This window comes from Electrona antarctica (assembly GCF_951216825.1).
Source record: "Electrona antarctica genome assembly, chromosome: 20".
Taxonomy (NCBI): Eukaryota; Metazoa; Chordata; class Actinopteri; order Myctophiformes; family Myctophidae; genus Electrona; species Electrona antarctica.
In genome coordinates this window covers 16,935,827-16,956,655 of record NC_136801.1, presented here as the reverse complement: position 1 = coordinate 16,956,655, position 20,829 = coordinate 16,935,827, and the positions used below count along the sequence as shown (strand labels likewise).

The following is a 20,829-nucleotide window of genomic DNA, read 5'->3' as shown; positions in this document are numbered from 1 at the left end:
GTTCTAGTCCCTACATTGAAATAAGATTTCCCCACTCTTAGACATAGATTTCTGATTGTCTGGTGTTATTCTTTGTGTGTTAATAAATGGAGTAAGCTCCGAGAGCAGTTGGCATCCTTTATTAGAACATTTCCTGGATCTACTTGGTGACCCATGGGCTCACAGGATCGCCTCCTTCGATACATACATTCAGGTGGAGGTTGGGTGTGTCACCCCCCAAAGCCTTTGGCCTCAATTGGTAAACACAGTATGTACTATGTAAGTACCTCAAATAGATTGGAGATCTCATGGGGCCCCTTGAACCCCATGATGGATTGTGTTTAGGGGCACCGAATAGATTGGAGAGCTGTATATTTATTAATTAATTGGGGAGATCTCATGGGGCCCCCTGACTCATTGAGGCCCCATAGTGGATTTGTTTTGGGGCGCCGAATAGATTAGAGAGCTGTATATTAATTAATTGAGGAGATCTTATGGGGCCCCCTGACACATTGAGGCCCCATGTTGGATTGTTTTAGGCTCATGTTATTTGGATAGGATGGCTCAGGGTAGAACACAGCAGCAACTTGCAATGGGCCTGGTCTACATGTTACACTTGAAATGAAATGAAATGATTACTATATTTACCCAGGGTATCTGGGCTAAGCTCAAGAACTTGTTTCCAGCCAGGCCCTGCTCATAGAACACATTTCATCGTAGTGGTTCAATGCCTTGTTCAAGGGCACTTCAGCGGTGGTAATTTTAACGTGTCGGACCGCTGATTCAAACTGGCGACCTTCCGGTATCAAGACCGCTCCGCAATCCGTTCGGCCACCGCTGCCACATTGATATGCATATACCTGTCTAAGTACTTCACACTTCAGCCTGTCTGTTTGGGGCCACATGTTGGATTGTTTTTAGGGGCCCCGAAATATATATATATATATATATATATATATATATATATATATATATATATATTTAAGCCCCCCTGACTGTTTGGTGCCCCAGGCGGCCTGTGTGTACACAGTACTAATTTCTTTGTGTCAGACTCATCACTTACAAATTCCACTTGTTTAATCTGTACCCTGACTGCATTCTCTATCCTGATTTGATAAAATTGGTATCCCAACCTTAAAATGCATTTTTAGTTTAATAAAAAGCTGGAGATAGGCCTACATGAGACTCCTGTTACTGAACAAACACTCTATCACTACACTATATCTGCTTTTTAACTAAAATAAGTGTTTTAATTTCACACTTATTTTAACCAAAGAAAATCACTTACCCTACCTTTAATACTTTACATTACTTAAGACCATTTTCCAAATAAGACCATCTTCCAAATATTTAATTTTCTTCCTGTTGACAAACCTGTGTGGCATCTTCCTAAATGTGGATATATTCCGAGGTAAAGGCTTTAACCTTGGTGTCTCTACTTGAGATTATATGGATCTACTTTTTATTTGATACATCTGAAAAACAATAAAAAAAAATAGGGATCCTGCCTACAGTAAATACGATTGATAATCTATATTCCTATAAATAGACAGTCAGATGAGTGGGCGTGTCTTAAAACGTGACGTCAGTTGGTATTCTTCGAGGAGGCGGGGTTAAGGAGGGGAGTCGGGGAGATCGATGCTGCGGACTGCTGTCCGCCTGTCCGCCCCGTTCTGCTTTCTACCACATTTACATTTTAAATTTAACATTTTATGCATTTTTATTTGTATTTTTTTACTCTACTGCGTTCACTTAAAATAATGTAATTTTGATAGTTCCTTCCGGCCTTCCCCCGTGTTTTTAGAGGGGGTAGAATCAAAGGAATGAGCAGCAGAGAGAGGATCTATCATCTACTCGGTGACTTTTCTCCAAGCAGAAAGTGAGTGGTGCCAGCGGGGCAGATTGTTGCTGTGACTGTGCTGCATAGCGGATCGTTTCAATAAGGATCATCTTTATGCTGCCTCCGGACTAATACCAAGGTAAAACACTTCATCATCCACTTATACCCTAATGCCGCTTAAGATTGTGGCGTACACCAATTAAGTTACAACAGCTACGTTTGGGACGTAGTTATTCAATTAATTAATTTGCCACGCTTAACGGGTTTATAGCCTAGGCTACTTGTTCTTTTTTATGATGACTCCTGAATAATTTTAGGTGAGTGATGTTCACCCAGGGCAGGATAGGCGTTATAGAAATAACTTGTTGCGTTTTCTGAACGGTAAACCGCTTTTCACACGTGTCCCCGTTGTGTTGAAAAGGTGTTTGAAACTGGTCATCATCACTCAATCAATCTTATCCGATCAAATGAGATTAGAGATATTAGAGATCATGACAGCACTGGAAATCATCCGAGACACCCAGACGGAGACGGGACAGGCCTGTGAGCTGTGCGGGTGTGCGTGCGTGCGTGCGATTTAGCCTAAGATTTAGACAAGAAGACTATGTATTTATCGATAGGCTACGTGTGTGTGTGTGTATCGATAGGCTACGTGTGTGTGCGTGTGTGTGTGCGCGTGTGTGTGCGTGCGTGCGTGCGCACCTTTGCTTTGGCTAAGTAAAAAACGCATGTTTTCTCATGGCATGCCAATGAATCCCCTTTGAATTTAACTGTGTGTGTGTGTGTGTGTGTGTGTGTGTGTGTGTGTGTGTGTGTGTGTGAGAGAGAGATAAATAAGGTCATAGTGTTTTGGTGAGGTCATGACCTGTAGCTAACATCAAAGTGTGTCTCAAAGACAGACAGTAAACTTCCAACCACACCACTGTACTGTTAATATGTTATTCCATTCAACATTTAATAATCATAATTAGCCTACATTGTGGTTGGCCTGGATGACAACTGTTCATTTACAATTCATCATTCATAATTTTCTATGGGTTGGCCAATTTCTTCATTACAGTCCCTTTCATCAGATACTCTTGTTGCTTAAGAGCTTATAATTAAATCACTCTTCTACAACTCAAGCCTTGGAACTACCAGTACTGTACAAAAGAAGCTCTTAAATGGTCAAGATAATTTATTAGGCATTTCTATTGGGACAGGATACTGAAGAGAGATTGGGGGCTAAGAGGATTGTGTGTGTGTGTGTGTGTGTGTGTGTGTGTGTGTGTGTGTGTGTGTGTGTGTGTGTGTGTGTGTGTGTGTGTGTGTGTGTGTGTGTGTGTGTGTGTGTGTGTGTGTGTGTGTGTGTGTGGTTGGTTGGAATTCTTTGACAAAATATCCACATGTAGACTAGTAGCTACTATTGACCTGAAATCGTGGCTCCACCGACATTCTACTTGGTCTTCCCTGGTTTCCCTGGCTGGCCTACACCCAAGGTTGAAATCCATCCATCCAGCCATCTTCAACCGCTTATCCGTAGTCGGGTTGTGGGGGCAACAGCTCCACCAGAGAGCTCCAGACTTCCCTCTCCAGAGCAACATTAGTGACTTCCTCCTGGGGGATCCCGAGTCGTTCCAAGGCCAGTGAGTCGATGTAATCCCTCCATCTGCGCCTTGGTCTGCCCCAGGGTCTCATCCCAATGGGACGTGCATCGAGGAACTCCCTAGGGAGACGCCCGAGAGGCATCCTAACCAGATGTCCGAACCACCTAAGCTGGCTCCTTTCCAGGTGAAGGAGCCGCGGCTCTACTCCGAGTCTCTCCCCCGTGACTGAACTTCTCACCCTATCTCTAAGGGAGATTGCTCGGTAGTCAGAGAGCTTTGCCTTCTGGCTCAACTCTCTTTTCGTCACAACAGTGCATTACAGCGACTGCCGCTCCGATTCTCCGGCTGATCTCCTTCTCTGTCCTCCCCTCACTCATGAACAAGACCCCGAGATACTTAAACTCCTTCACCTGGGGTAATGCCTCATTCCCTACCTGGACTGCACAATCCACTGGTTTCACCATGGCCTCAGATTTGGAGACGCTGATCCTCATCCCAACCGCCGTACACTCAGCTGTGAACCGGTCCAGTGAGAGTTGAAGGTCTTGGACCGATGGTGCCATCAGGACCACATCTTCTGCAAAAAGCAGTGATGCAACCCTTAGCTCACCAAGTCGAATACCCTCTCCGCCACGACTTCGCCTCGAGATCCTGTCCATGAAAATCACAAACAGGATAGGGTTGAAATGGCTTGCTATAATGTCTCTTGATAGTGGCATCCTCTACGTGTCGTATCCCATGGCCACCCTCCTCCTTTCTAAGACTGTCTGTCCTGATGAAGATCTAAGGACTGAAACGTCAACTTAATAAAGAGACACATTTTGGCAAGTTTCCGACAGAGTGCGGGTCCTTCCATTTCTTTGTTTTTCAAAGATACCCTTTTTGCCAGGCGCTTGAAAAGCATCATGGCCTACTTTCACTACTACCTCTATAGTAGTGACCCTAGTAGACACTTTCATGATTGGCTGCCTCGTCTACTCTAGGCTGCCTCTAAGCCAATGGGAGACTTACCCATAAAACCCATAGTCTGAAGTGAACGGCATAAAACCCATAGGCCTACTCTGAACGCCGCAAACTGGAAGCCGTGAGCTGCGGCACTCAAACTTGATTACTGTAGATGTTCATAAACGAGAGCTTTCTGCACCTGGCAGTTATTTCGTGAATTGTTTAAAGCTGTATATTTTGCCATTTTTATTGCCTGTCGCACTGTTGTTTTGTTTGAGTCAACAGTCTGTCTTGAGAGACTAGGCTGCCTCAAAAAGGTCAGAGACTGTTGCTTTATTTTATTGTTATACTGCATTTATGTATACACTATTCTGGCCGTTTTGAGATTCTGCACTGCAGCCAGTGTGTGCAGTTCAGATTTCTGATTCCAAATGTGTAATATGCAGCAGAAAAAGACTGATGAGAGACGGTTGACTATTTTGTTTTATATCCTGCAATTATTCAGTTTGGCTAATTGGAGACTTCTTATTGCAATGAATTGGATTCAGTTCTAAAAGGAGCTCGCTAAACAGATTGTGTTATTTTGCGGGTGGAAGGGGCCCGGTTGAATAGTAATATAATGTAATATGTAATATTATTACTCTTGATTCCAAGTAATAAGTAATATAATATTATTACTCATTATATTACTTTTCAACCGGGTCCCTTCCACCCGCAAAATAACAGGTGCAGTACTTAGTTCAGACTAGTCATTGGTCCGACAAACGACAACCTACCTCAAACCCTAACCTAACCATAACCGCAAGCACGGGAGCAGCGCATGTCGTCGGACTAATGCTCCGTTGGAATTACGTGCAGATTGCACACTGTATATTATATACAGTAGAGCTTCTTGCTGCAAGTACATTATGGTGATTTTTTGTAACCACATGAACTCTAGTCTTTATATCCTGGGGCGGACATTCGGCAACAATGGCAGATCTACAAGCTCTGCTGCTATTTTCTGAGATTTGGTCTAGAGGAGGAAAAAAGGAGCAGGACCAATCATAGAGCCATTGGGGTCTCTGGTCAAGTTGGGTCAACTAGCGTAATTTGCGTAAAGGGTTTGAGTGGTTTAAGTCAATAGTGTACCGAAGTCCTGACGTCACTCGTGCATCCCCTGGGTTGCATTGGTTTCTACTCATCTTAGAATCGTCTCACGTAAGAATTGTGGTCCAAAAATAAACAAACTGTCTCAGCGATATTGTGGGGGAGCCTGTCTGTATCGTTTACGATAGTCACTTTAGTCAGTCACTCATATTTGATACAATGTTTCTGGCAAAAAATCTACTAATTTGGTGGCAGTAACATTAGCGGTTTTCTCGCCGTCAGTTGATTCTAACCACGGAGATCATTTGCATATTTTCTAGACTTCGGTGCTCTATAATATATGCTGGAGACATAACAGGGGACATGTATGATATATTCCCAGTGAAATCTTCATCTTCAGTGATAATTTAACTCTGAGAGTACAAATGGAAGCAAATGGACCGTACGGGTCCATCAGACCCAGAGTGACACACGCGCCGATCCGAACCACTTTCTCTAACCTTGTAAATAAAGCTGACCGCTTTGACTACTCCATGCGGCTCCACAGTCTAGAGGGCTTAGTTTAATTAAGGAAATGGACGGCGTGGGGGGTGGCAGGGAGGGAGGGAGGGGGCTACGGGGAGGAACAAGGATGGAGGAGGAGGGTTAATTGGAGAGAGTGGGGCCCGTCTGAAGGACAGCCGAGTGGTTGGGGCGCACGGGGTGGGGGGGGGGGGGGGGGGTATTGAACGCCAGTAGGGAAGGACAGAGGAGAGCTAATTGAGTAGGAGGGTACATTTAGGAGGGGTTGGGGGACGGGACAAGACGGTAGCAGGGAGAAGGTAGCATGGGGGTGAGCTATACCAGCTGAATGGATGTGACCTCTAGCCTGGCTAACAGCTGCCGGAGGGACTGCAGTCCAGCTGATTTACGGACCCTGCTGTCAGCACAGCACACACACAGAGAACCCCCCCACTGCCCCCCACCCTCCCGTGCTGCCCCTTCTGCGGCACATGCAAGCAATGTCTCTTGTCTGTGTTTTTATGTCAGTGTGTGACACAGACCTTATGTGCTAACGTGTCTCCTTAAGACAGGTGTGTGTGTGTGTGTGTGTGTGTGTGTGTGTGTGTGTGTGTGTGTGTGTGTGTGTGTGTGTGTGTGTGTGTGTGTGTGTGTGTGTGTGTGTGTGTGTGTGTGTGTGTGTGTGTGTGTGTGTGTGTGTGTGTGTGCGTCACACGTGTGTAAGAGAGAAAGACAGAGAGAGAGAAGTCTAATTTTGTATTGTAAATAGTATTGCTCCACAAAATCTATGTGACACTTATACATATTTTATTTTCGGTGGGGGGGGCACACCGTTGCGCGACTAAGTCTCAATGATTAGGCTTATGGCCCCTATGTGTTGCATCCATCCCTTTGAGACAGAGGTGATAAATGTGCCCTGAATGGCATCCACTGTTGTGCAAAGGGGGATTTGTGGGCCTGGAGGGAGGTGCGGTACAAATGCTTGCCTGTTAGAACCATTATCCCAAATACACGTCACCCTACTGTAAGTAAGGGGTTCCTTATGAAGCCTTTGGATCTGCATAGTGCATACAGTGACGAGGTAGAACCTAAGAAGGAACATCCTCAGCTGTAATTGTTACATTAATGCATCGTACTCGGTTGCATTAACACGTACTCAGTTACGTTAACACATTGTACACAGATACATTAACAGTCCGTTTATGTTGCATTAATCACTTTCAACCTGGTGTTATTTTGGGCATGTCATATAATAGCAAAAGCAAAACAGCTGATCTTAGCTGACGTTAGTATAAAATAGGGCTTGGTGTGGTTAGCCAAAGTTATGATAGTTTAACTTGGCAGAAATAACACACAAATAACACTGTTCTTTGTGATACTTGGGCATGGCAGCTTCCTTTGTTAACCTTGTTTAGACAGAAAAGGGCTCCTTTCTGATGTTCCAAAAATATCTTTTGGCAAGGGCTTTCATTTGTAGCTTACGCTAGATTGTGGGGTAGGCTTCAGAATGGGTTTGGTTTGTGACCTCCAGAATTGGCCGAGCTGAGAATGTTGCCTTGTGCCCTCGTTTCCTCCCTGTCTCCACCTCAAACTCAAAGCTAGCGTTGTGATTTTCTTTTTAGGGGCCTCTGGCTTCTAAAAATGGCCTCAGAGAAGCACTCTGAGGAATGAGGCGGTTAAACTTGACCTCCGTCCTCCGCTAGCCAAAGTGTGCTGTGAAAATGGGGCTTAACATGTTATATTGTTAGTAAATAGTAGAGTAGTGTTGCAGCCATAGGTTGCAGCCTGTGAGATCTACAGCTCTCAAAAGATGTTTATTATAATAACAACCAGGCACTGCAAGTAGAAAAGCAACTTTGTTTATTCCAAAATGCCTCTCACCCAGAGCCCATTCAATGTATTTGGATGAAACGGACTTGGGTTTACAATGCAGGGTTATTCACCAACATCATGACATGCCTATTTACCCAGACAATGGAAGGTAAATATTACTTAAGTTGGGAGACCAACATATCACAGACTCAAAATCTCATTTCTTTTAGGTTTTAGTAAGGCAAATTTGTTGTCTGTATCATTATTATGTAATTGACTTTTCTAATGATTGCTGATACACTACAATCTTAGCCTCCGGGAGAGCTGTGGACTGGGTAGAGTGATGAGAAGATTTGCGATATGACAGGAGTCTTTGCCTGGCTCTGAAGTTCTTGCGACTCAAAAGTAGTATGCGGTTGCGCCACCACATAAAACTATAAATATGCTATAGAGCTTTTGCAAATAAAGCCATCTCTTGTACGAGTTCTATGTCTGTAGTGACTGTTTGGAAAGACTGCTCAGTCACATCATAATTTGTAGATTAGCATATGACAACCAATATTAGATCAAGTGGATGTGTGGTTGTTGTTTTCATTGTCCTTTCATGTTCCTATCCATCCTGTGCCCTGTTGTAACGGACAGCATTGATCTAAGGAGCAGCCGCAGCCAGTGACTTATGATCCTCCATATGCATGATGGATCTATACATCAAAGACAACAAGAACAATGAATATGTATGTTCTGGCAACTTGGAGAGGTCAGTGAGTCACCAGCAATCTAGAAAGGTTCCTCACAAAGTAAAAAAAATCACACCTGTGTGAAGTGAGGGGCGCTCTTATCATCGTACATCATCTCATTCCGGCCAATCAGAATTTGCGTCCTCACCTTCGTCTTCAATGTTTGTGTTATGCAATGTTTGTGTTTACACAAACACTCAAAATTGTCCATTCATTGTCAATGTAATTTAATGTTTGTGTAGGACAAAGTTTGTATTTGCACACACTAAAAAGCTGGACATTGGACTAAAAAATCACACCCGTGTGAACTGAGTGGTGTGAGGTTTTATATAGCATGATCAGCTGTGATCAGATGTGAGGTATTATATAAGGTAAGGTATTATATAGCCTGATCATCTCTGATCTGACGTAATGAAATCACACCCGGATGTGATTTCACAACTGGCTTTTTTGTGCAGAAAAAATGAGCATGGTTGCTACGGTCATCCAGTTCACCCGGGTGTGATTTAATTACGTCAGAAATTATTTTGAACATAGCAACCATGCTCATTTTTTCTGCACACAAAAGCCAGTTGTAGGAGTGGTTTACACCACTCAAAAATAAGAAGAATAATGGCGGCCGATAATATCATATCAATATAACTTTATAAATACAGGTTCTGTTTGAGCGTGATGATCTCATAGAAGCCTGGAGATTCCCTGGTTTTCCAACATCCTGGGAATGTCCAGGCTTCTACAAAATCATCAGGCACAAGCAGAACCACACACAATTAAACCATCACATACTACCACACCCACACCAATTAGTGATCACATATTATTTGATGGCACGAGTCTGCATGACAGGCACATATTTGTACCCTACAAGACAATAATCACTGAGCCTGTGAGAACCCTCTTTCATGTGTTGTTGCTAAAACCATGCCCCAGCCTAATGAGTACTACAGTAGTTTTGTTTTGTCTGGAGCACATTCTTTCCAATCAGCCATGTAGGTCATGTTTGTTTATCAATCAGCTATGGTGTGCTGCTCCCTGATGAGTGGTCTTATTTAATGACACCAATTTTACCCAAACTATTCACCATTTAATTTAAAACTTTGAGTGTAATAAAAAGAAAAAAGAACGGCCTATGTCAAATCTGAATCTTGCTAGACCTCACTTTAGCAGAGCTCTATAGTCTACAATACTCCAATGTTATGCTTTTTTCTCTTAAAAAAACTATTTCTATTCAAACTACAACAGCTGTACACTCTTCAGAAAGATCAGAACTACAGAGCATCGTGTGAGTCCCGAAACCCAATTTTAGAACACTGTGTTCATTCCGTGTCTCTGAAAAGAACGCTGAGAATGGAACATGACAGTTATTTTTCTACTGCTCCCAGGAGGAAATGCATGTAACTGGACTGCTTACTGTTCTAGGTCTAAAGTTATTTTTTCTTATTTTTTTCACAATCCCACGGCAGCGGAAATGGAGGCCCTCTAGTTCAAGTGTCGAGCCTGGAGCTCTTAATGAAAGGCATCTGAACATCATTAACATGCCAGTTAGCTCGCATTAGGGCCTCAGCAGAAATGTGGCAGAGGTGTTGGCCCCCAACGGCAGTGTAGTAGGGAGTTTACAGTCAGATTACGTCTAAACTTTGACAGGACCGTCTATATATAGAACAAAGAGTCAAGCTTGAGAATAACCGTACAGTTTGCACATGACCCTTGCTTCTGTTGGACAGCTTGAGCATGTTCCTCCATGTAGCTGCTCTGATGTACAATCATACGGGTATTCATGCAGACATGCACTAGCTTGTGTATACCTCCTCAGCCCGTATTTCTTGATTTTGTTCTACAGTACATTATGTATTTGCATTGTTCATTTATGTGTAACATAAATGTATCTGCAATTATGCATGACGAGCTATAGGCAATTATTCTCATAACTGAACGCAAAAGTGAACAACAATATGGAGGAGTGAGAAATTAAGTTCCTTTGGCTTCCTTTGCTTTCCTGTGCACCTGTCACTGTCACTCTTGGTTGTTGAAGAGTAATAGTTTGTCTCCTGGATAAGGGTGTCGTGGTGAAAGAAGTACCCCTGCTGTGATTTAGGGTTGGCTCAACACGTGGGGAGCCCCATCTTTTGTTTTGTTACTTCATTTATACTGATTGGCGTGCCAGCCCAAGGTCTTTTGGGGGCACTCTGTTTTGGTTGAAAACTACCCCCAGGCAGCAAGACCTGACACCAATACAAATATTTAGATATTAAGAAGTAGCATACAAAATATCACAAATTATACCACAGGTCGTTTCGAGGAAGCAATCTGATTGGTTGAAACAGCCTTCTAGCCGTGGGTTAAACCAGCACCATTCACCACCTAATCAAAACAAAGAATTCAGCTGCTCTGTTCTCCCAGAGCGCTAGCAAACTCGGTGGCTAGGCTAGCTAGTTTATTGGGACATTTGTGGTCTTAGTGACTACATCTGTCATTCAAAAAATATATTCTTTCAGCGATTTTCTTAGTTTTAAGGGTAACTGTTGTATAATTGCAATATTACACTCGAGGGTGTGGGTTAACGTGATTATTGCCACTTCAGTGATGCTTGCGGAACTCGACTTCGTCTCGTTCCTCACCGCATCCCTGTCGTGGCAATAATCACGTTAACCCACACCCTCTCGTGTAATATTGCTTAAATATGTCACAATATTGAACATGATTGTAGATCACATTCAGACAGTATTAAAGGAGTAGTTCACAGGCTTCTATCAATTACAAAACTTACATTTCATCATTTTAGTTGTGTTTACTGTTTATTTCATTGATTGATTGATTGACAAAACAATGAATAAATACAAATTAAGGCACAGTTGAACTATTCGCGGGGCCCTAAAGAAATCTTTACTTTGTTTAGTCGGTCGGTCTGACTCTGCTATATATACAGTAGCATCATGGCAGTCCCCTGTGGTTGGCTTGTCAATATCGCAATATTGAGGTTATTGTGACAGCCCTACTCCAGAGTCCTGGTAGCAATTCTTACTCTAGCTGACAGACTATGGGGAGCCTTCTTAGCCTTGGAGCAAAAAGGTAATCTCTGATTCCCAATATTGCAGCCTTCAGTGGAACGAGAGTGAAATAGAAATAGCGGTAGTGACGGTCTGTAACCATGTTTTTCTTTTCTTTTCTTTTTTTAATCTCACGATTTTGCAACCCATTTTTTCACCCAGAGCCGTTTTCCACCGGTTGGTTCCCAATGGGAACCGGTTCAGTTCTTTTTGGTTCTTAGTCCATGAGCCAGAGCTCCAAATTGGAACGTTAATTATGAATTGAGTGGGTAAAACTATACCTATAATAAATTGTTTATAGGATCAATATAAGTAAATTAATATATGATTACCCTTCCACAGTAGTAGATTTTTCATATTTTCAATTCTTCAATTCTCAATTCATATTTTCAATTCTCATTTGCATATTAAAACATTTAAAATGTGTAATACAATAAATCATTGTCTTCATGTAAGTAATCAACTGGGGAAGTTTCATGGTGATAACAATCTAAGTATGGTTTTGCACACTAAAATCATAATTTAACGTTGCAATTTTGGAGCTCTGGCTCATGGACTAAGAACCAAAAAGAACTGAACTGGTTCACATTGGGAACCAACCGGTGGAAAAGGAGTCCCAGTGTCAATTATCTAATGTAATCCTGGGTGCTACATTTCCTCTGCCAACCTGGGGGGGGAAGCGGACTGGCCTCATGCTTCCTTCTATGCATGAGGAGTCCAAGCTGCTTCTTTTCACCTGACAGGCCGGACGTAGCGCGTGGAAGGAACACGTTATTCTGACCAGTTCCTTTCCCCTCCATCAGGCGCCCCGGCTGGCCAGGGGGAGGTAGTTTAGAGACCAGGATTACTGCATGTTTTTTGTGAGGGTACCTACCCTAGGGGACACGGGGAGAACATGCAAAGTTCACACAGAAAGGCCCTTTCGCCAACCCCGCCTCGGGTATGGGCACTGATGGGCACTGAGGAGAGAACACACCCCCAGTGCCCACAGCGTCCCCAGCGGGAATCGAACCCAGGACCTTCTAGCTGTGGGGCGACAGCACAAGCCATGTTTTTCTCTAAAGTAACAGATATTACATTGAGTCATCAGTTAATTTCCAAAAGGGTTATTATGGACAAATGAAGCCTCTGTCTGATAGTTTGTTCTGCTAACACACACACACACACACACACACACACACACACACACACACACACACACACACACACACACCGAGGCAGCTTTGTTTGGTTCATCCCAGTTAGATTATAGGGATGGCCTGGTTCAGCACTGTGCATCAGACACGGTGGATTCACACAGACAATATGCTGCCGTTTTGACTGAATAATACACTTTAGTCTGATTGTCTCTGCCACCCCCCTGTCCGTCTGTCTGTCTGTCCGTCCGTCTGTCTGTTCGTCCGTCCGTCCATCTCTCTAATTCTGCCTTTCCAACCTTTTCTTATGCTCTCCTACCCCCGTTTCTATCTTTTCCCCCGTCTTGCTCGACTTCATTTGTACTTAACAATTCATTGTTTTACAAATACTTGTGATTAACGATTTCATTGTGTTTTTCGCATTGAACCTGGGAACGTATGCATTTTTAGGCTTTGTAAACAAATAGCACAGGGCAGATATGACAAATTAATAACTTAAATTAAAGGACCACTTCACCACTTTTCAACTTCTCTTCCTATAATTGGTTCTCACTAATGTTCATGATAAAACACCACCATTCTTTCCTACTCAGTCTGTGTCTCATAGGAGGGCTTTGGGCAGTTCGGACACCCGTCCACCAGTGACATCATCGATGGTGAATCCAAGCTAATAGAAACGGCAGGCTTTCTTTTCCTGAAAAGTTGCAATGCAAAAGTTGAAGCCATCGTTCTCACGATAATAAAAATCTAAATATATTTTAAAACAAATCTTGTTTAAAAAAAAATCTGCCTAATGATGATGTCACTGGTGGACGGGTGTCCGAACTGCCCAAAGCCCTCCTATGAGACACAGACTGAGTAGGAAAAAATGGTGGTGTTTTATCATGAGCATTAGTGAGGACCAATTATATGAAGAGATGTTGAAAAGTGGTGAAGTGGTCCTTTAAGAAATGATAATGTTTATACTTTCAAAATATTTTAAAAGAAGTGGAAATAGCCGATCTAGAAGCTCACAGCACGTTGCATCGCGACACATTGTGAGCTATGTCCGCTGCTTTTGAAAATAAAAAAATAAAAACATAATATACTGTTTATGGTAATATCTTAGTCATGGTGACATGGCTGGGGTCCTGCCCAGTGCTTATACATGGGCGACGCGTACTGGGTTTGTTTATGGTTATGTCTGGGTCATAGTGACGTGGCCATGGTCCGCCAACCGGCCTCCCATTAGCCAAATGTAATATAGGATCGTGACAGACTTACGTCAGTAACTCAGTATCCCATCTTTATGTCCTGGCCGCTTCAAGGGGGATATTTGGCTGGTTGCCAGACAGCAGGCTGTGGGCTTCCTGTGTGATTGGGTTTGAGCTTCCTGTGTTTCAGCAAAGGAAGGGCCGACTCAGCAAGCCCAGAGAGAGACTGGCAGAAGCTTACTGTGCAGCCGCCCGCAGCTCTGCAGACTGAGCTCATAACGTTTGCAAGGGGGGCTTCCCTGTTCCCAGCCCAATCCCCTCTATTGACGCACACTATTCAGGCCTGTTGCTGTCCATTGCCTGTCGGTGAGCTGTGTCTCCTCTCAGATGCTCACTTAAATGGTAAAGCAGATGCCACCACGTTGACAGAATCCTGATGCTTTTCTATTCTCTAAAACGGGCTGCGAGTGAGTAACAACAGTTGATCTGTGAGATGATGATTTATTTTTTACAATATGATTAGATTTGTTTATTTTTTTGGGGGGGGGATTTTATGTCTTTATTAGTTTATTTATACTGTAGGATAGTAGTCTCACATGAAATGGGGAGTGACGCAAGGTCGTCTGGATTTGCAGTTTACGTGCCAGAAGTAGCGTACAAATACAAAATGTCACAAAATATTTCACAATATTGAACATGATTGTAGATCACATTCAGACAGTATTAAAGGAGTAGTTCACAGGCTTCTATCAATATTACAAAACTTACATTTCATTATTTTAGTTGTGTTTACCGGCCCAGGCCATGATCATTTATGTTAAACACATCATTATTCTTATTCTCTGGTTTTATGCAAGATAATTTAATGTCGTCGAGAGGCGGGCCAACATGCATTGCGTCGTAGAGATTGTGTGTCAGTGCTAGTGTATGTCTTCTGGGTCGTAATGACCTGCTGCTTGACTGCGAGGGCCAGGTGGAGAGGATGATTCTGAAATAGTTTGCGACTGCAAGGCTATTTTCACTGCAGAGATAGAGCCACAAATAGTGACGTGGAGTTCTGCACTGTTCAAAACAGTGAGGGCGATAAGCTGGGAGATCTATTCAAACCAGATGTGTTTTAGACACGGAAAAGAAAAAAAGCTTAAGTGTTATTGATGTTTCTTACAGTAAACGCATGGCAGGTACCTGACGTTCCTATCTAGGCAGTGTTCCACCAGAAGTATATCTTTAGCCCTTTCCAATAAAGCTGGTTTGAAGCCAGTTTATGTGACACTGTTCCATCTGAAAAGGTCAGACTGCCATTTCTGAGAGCATCTTATCTGCCTTTTAACCAAGCCATGTAAAATGGTTGGCTTTTAAATCCTACAGTATATACTTAGTTGACTGGCTTACCCCAGGGGTCTATCCTTTTACCCTTTCCCCCAATTCTCTTCACTGAATTTAGCAGATCTACAAGCTCACAATGTGTCGTGTTACTGTTACTGCTAGCTCTGGTCCATAGCCCTAATGCTAATTCTGCCCTGCATTAAGACTATGGGGCGGATCGCGTCTAGCTCTCGCATGAAATGCAGACCAGTCTCTCTTCTGTAGCGGGAATATAAATAACATTTTACCTACTCACCAATAAAAAGACGGGTTGTGTAATTAGAAAGCCTACTTTCCTTAGTGGACGCAATCTGAGCCCCCCACCACAATGCACTTTTTGGCCAGAAAGGGATTGTTTTCACCGGACGGAAAAAAATCTTTCCTATGGGGTTTTTCTCTTGGCAATATCAGTAGAGGGAGCAGTGGAGTAACTAAAAGTATTTATTTTCCGGTGGAAAAACGATCCCTTTCTGGCCAAAAAGTACATATTATACGTGTGGTGGGGGGCTCAGAGTGCTTCCACTAAGGAAAGTAGGCTTTCTAATTACACAACCCGTCTTTGTATTGGTGAGTAGGTAAAACGTTCTTTATATTCTCGCTACAGAAGAGAGGCTCGTCTGCATTTTATGCGAGAGCTAGACGCCATCGGTTCCATATAGCCTTAATGCAGGGTAGAATTAGCATTAGGGCTATGTCCAGAGCTATGTTACTGCAAATCGTGAGCTTGTAGATTGTAGATGTGTAATTTTCACTGAGTGTTCACTGTTCACCACAGAATTGGGACGTTGGGGTATTTTAATGGTCTCTTTGTACAATTCCACATCCGCAATGTGCTCAATGTGTGATAATGGCAGAAAATAATCCGTTTGTGCTGTCTTGACACATTTGAGGTTATGCACACAATTTCACTAAGGTTACATTCACATTTCCGGAGAGCACTTAACACATTTTTATTGCCATTCATGTTCTTGACAATTCCTCAGATTAACAATTAAAGTAGTAGTACTGTATATGGCTTTGTGAGTGAAAGCACACATAGCAATTTAGTTCTCAAGTGGATTGAATGCACCTGAAACCAGCAATTCTACCGTTTGTTTTTCCTCTCCCACTGGACTCTGTGGTATTTGTGAAATAAACTCCTGCTTAATGTGGCATGCTTTGAGTGGAAACTGTTGCTAATGGTAATGATGATAAATGTCTAGTCATTTTTGGTCTATGTAGTACTATAAACCGCATCCCGCGAACAGTGTTTCCGTGAGAGAAGATCACTTTGGATATCCCATATTTTTATTATTTCCCATATCCGTATCCTGGATGCCTTTTGCGATAAACCACCCCCAACCAACATGGACATTGGTCTCATTAGTCAGATTTATCGCATGAAAGCATTTAGAGCTGAAGAGGTGGTACTCCTGAGTGGGAGCTCAATGAAGACCTGCCCCTCTCCTCTGGTCTCCAAGGACTAGTTGATTAATGGCTTTTGTCTGCCATGAGAAGGACCTCCGGATGGGGGTGGGGGGTATAGGTGGTCCGCGAGCATGGTAAGACACAGACAGACACTGTTTGGTATTCTCCTCCAGCATTGCGGGGAAGCTTGGATGTCTCTGTGCCCGGGTATGTTCCACTCTTGGCGCTGTTGAGGGGCATGCAATGATGTCTAGGGGCCACGGTTTGGCTCTGCTCGCACGGGAGGGAGGGAGACGAGAAATTGTGCAGGAGGGGAATGTCGGAGGGAGAGGATGGGAGTAGAATGCCAAAGATAGGCTTTATCATCTCCCGACTCCCATGATGCAGTGGAACGTGGAGGAGACACACAGCAGTTGGATGGGGTTAGGAGAGAAGTGAAAAGGGTTTAGGAAAGCACGCACATCCAAATGATAAAGAACCAGATGCGGGACAGAAGAACACGTGAAAACAGAACACCAGTGGCCCCACACTAGATCACAGGATTTTGACGTAGGGGCCTCCATGGGAGCCAAATAGAAAGGAGAACGGGAAAGAATTCCAAAAGATTGTATAAAAATAAAAATCACACCCGTGTGAACTGAGTGGTGTAAGGTCTTATATAGACTGATCAGCTGTGGTCTGACGTAATGTCTGACGTAATGAAATCACACCCGTGTGAACTGGGTGACCATAGCAACCATGCTCATTTTTTGGTACGAACAGACAGACAGACAAACTAACAAAGCCAGTTGTAGGAGTGGTTTACACCACTCAAAAATGTAATTTCAGTTCAAATTCAATTCAGAAGATTTATAGAACCAGTTTAACCACTTTAAGTTTCATGGCATTAGGAGGACTATGGTAAAACATTTTCAAAGATTTTGCAAAAATTGCAAACAGCATGTATACGTATACGTTTTTTAGTTTAGTGAGCATTGAGCAATCTCAGTAGGGGTCCACAGCCAGAGGCTATGGCTATTTGTGGGTCATTACCATGGAAAGGTTTGGGAATCATTTATATCGCACGATCCAATGTGTGGACTCTTGTTTTCATGGGAGAGAGCACGTGGCCATTTGGCTCTTACTCCACCTGCTGGGTAGGGTGAAGTCAGATGAAAGAGCAAAACAGCCACGCGTGAATGTGGTCATTAAATGGATACCTTAGTTTGAACAGAGTGTAGTAAAAGTTTCATTCCCTTTCTCTTGAGGTGGCCTGCCGCCCCCTCCTTTCCTCCCTCCAAGCAGGGAGCAAAAGACCGCCCTTTCCTGTTTTTCTTTCTTTTCCATTCCTCCTACTCGTGGCCGGAGAAGAATAGCTCCTCAAGAGTAAGGAAAACTCCCAGAGCTAGAACTAGACTCCTGCAAAAGCACTGTGACTCTGAGACACTGCCAGGCCCAGGCCTGTTTCGCTCTTTCTCTTTCGTCGTCTCTTATTCTCTGTGACTGTCCACATTCTCATTGTCCGTTCATTCTAGGGCTCGCTCGCTGCACCAAGTTCTGCCAAGGTTTTGAAGACGTAGTAGCTAGATTTGAAAGGAGAGCAAATTATCCGCCCGTTCATTCATGAAGTCTACGGCTCAGAATAGAACCTGAGTTTTCAACTCTACTTTCTCCTTTCTGTTTATCTGACTTAATCCATTAAGACCTGAGCTGAGGCCAATTCTACAAATTGCTTTCTAAATCACTAGTTCTCAAACACCAAAATGATATTTGGCCGTGGGCGCGGACCCTCCATCTGAAAATGTTTTGTGCTAGTGACCCACAGAAGAGAAGATGTGTGGTAACTGTGGTTAAAAAAAACAACAACATTTTTCAAAAAGAAATTGTGAAAATGTGGCGTAAATCTTATTATATTCTTAACGTTTCTAACTCAAATCTTTGCTTCTGGGGGGGTCCCTGGAACAACATATTTTCAGATGGGGATCCGCGGCCAAATACAGATAATTCTGGGGGTCCTTGACAAGAAATATTTTGAGAACCGCTGACATTTTTTCAGAAAACTTTAGAAGACATTTGTAGAATCTTTTCTCAGGTCTAAATGGACAATATGCCTCGTTCATTTTACAATTGTTGTCTCCACCAGGCCGAAGGCATGGGGAGAGAGTATGTTTTGCACTCCGTCCGTGTGTCCGTGTGTGTGTGTGTGTGTCCGTCCGTCTGTTACCAGCTAATCTCCGGCACCGTTAACCCGGTCGATGCCAAACTTTGCACACACACTCCCTGGATGCCAACGATGAACCTCTGCCCCACATTTTCCAGAACGGCCTGTTATAGCGCCACCATGAGGCAGCTTTTCACATGTTTTACCTAAAACTGCACCGATCTGCGTGAAACGTTGCATGCACACTCCCTAGAGGCCAAGGACAAACCGTTGACCTGCATTTTCCGCATCTGCCTTTTATAGCGCCACCAGGAGGCAGACTTTTGTAAAACACATTTTTTGATATTACTCCTCCAGATTCTGTCCAAAAATCCTAAACATTTTGCCAAACATCTCACACAGTCCTATCTTCCTGGTGGAGACCTGTGCCCAGAAGGGCACTTTTTCTAGTTTTAATATAATACCTTTTGAGGCAGTGAGAACAACGGGTAGAGATATGCCAGTGTTGGAGACAAGGTGTGACAAATGGCATCATGCCATGGCTCACATTTCTCAAAGTGCAGTAAAGATCATTGCAGGTCGTGGCTACTGGGTGACTGTCCTGCACATTGGGGTATGGTCCATCCCCAATGTGCAGGAATGCATTCCAGCCCCCCAGCCTTACCTAGTCCCACCTCGCCAAACGAGACCAAGAAGCCCGTAAAAAAAAGAAAACAAGGGGCCATCAGACATAGAAAGGGAGAATCAGTTACTCATTTCAATAGCTTTTTCATGCTTTTTCACACTGGTTTATTGATTCAACGTTTCGATCACTGGGATCTTCTTCAGGAATTAAATTAGTAACCAAAGTAACCAAAACATTTACAGTAGTATGTAAAAAGAAGTGAGATTTCAGTGACATTTACAGCAGTGGTTCGCAAAGTGGGGTCCAGGGACCCCCAGGGGTCCTTGAGGGAGTTCCAGGGGGTCCCCAGCTAAATGATAGTTTGGAAGCAAATGGACCCTTATGGGTCTGTAACCCTGAGAGTGTACAAATGGAACGGGTCCATTTGGTTCCATTAACATTTGGTTAAATAACAATATAAATTGGGGTCTCAGAGATAGAAATGCCATTCAATGGGGGACGTAGCCTATATGCATATCAAAATGGGGGTCCTTGAAATTAAACGGGTTGAGAATAACTGCTAGAGCTGTACAAATCTTCTCTCATGGGGGTCCCTGGCATATCTTTTGAAATGGGGGTCCACAGGCTATTAGTGTCAATTTGGGGGTCCTTGACATGAAAAGGTTTGGGAACCACTGATTAACAGTATTCCTCCTTTCAGTCTCCAAATGGATGCGTCAAGTTAACACCCTGAGCGGCAAGGACGGAGTTCTTCGTTCAATCAATTAGTAACGCCCAGTGCTCAGGACGGAGATTGATCAAAAGGACGGGGATTATTGATATCAAAACTGATCGCATCGCTCCACAGGCTGGGAGCGTCTGTTGCGCAACATTCAATGTTATTTTCCGGTGGGACGTCATCGAAAATGTTCCCCATTATAGCCGACGAGATCGGAAATCTTAAAACGTGAATAACTCTTGATCTAAATCATTCCGTCCAATTCTAAGAAAAGATTATGTGTTAGACGGCCCATCCCGGTCCCGTCACTAGTCGCGTTAGAATTAATCATCCCACTCTCGCATCGAGAGTGTTTTGGCTACATCAAGCTACTTCAGCCACATCCTGGATAGCATCCGGTCTAGACTGTCGCTAAATGTGCTCCACTGCTATAAATCGCTGGGCGCTATGATTTAATGGATTCAATAACCCCGGGCGTTCGGGGTGTTTATCAGGGCGATTTAAAAAAAAGAATAATATACAATAAAATCTGTTAATTGTATGTAACCCTATCATATAATATATCAGTGTGCCGGTATGTGATCCTACATAGCGGCACAGCAATCCCACATATTAAAAAACACTGCTCTATATGACAAAGACAGACATAGAGTTGAGTCGTGCGTTTTTTCTTACCGATGTCATACTTCTACAAGTTCTACTATACAAA

The 20,829-nt window shown here is 43.3% G+C and overlaps 1 protein-coding gene across 2 annotated transcripts in view; it reads left to right on the top strand.

Moving 5' to 3' along the window:
• The first annotated feature begins 1,605 nt into the window (after nt 1-1,605).
• LOC306913167 (integrin beta-1-like) overlaps nt 1,606-20,829 on the top strand; it is a 38,712-nt gene continuing 19,488 nt past the window's right edge. For both annotated transcript variants that reach the window (XM_079489744.1, XM_079489743.1), the window contains exon 1: nt 1,606-1,958. The gene's annotated coding sequence lies outside the window, so the exon portion shown is untranslated. The remainder of the gene's footprint in view (nt 1,959-20,829) is intronic.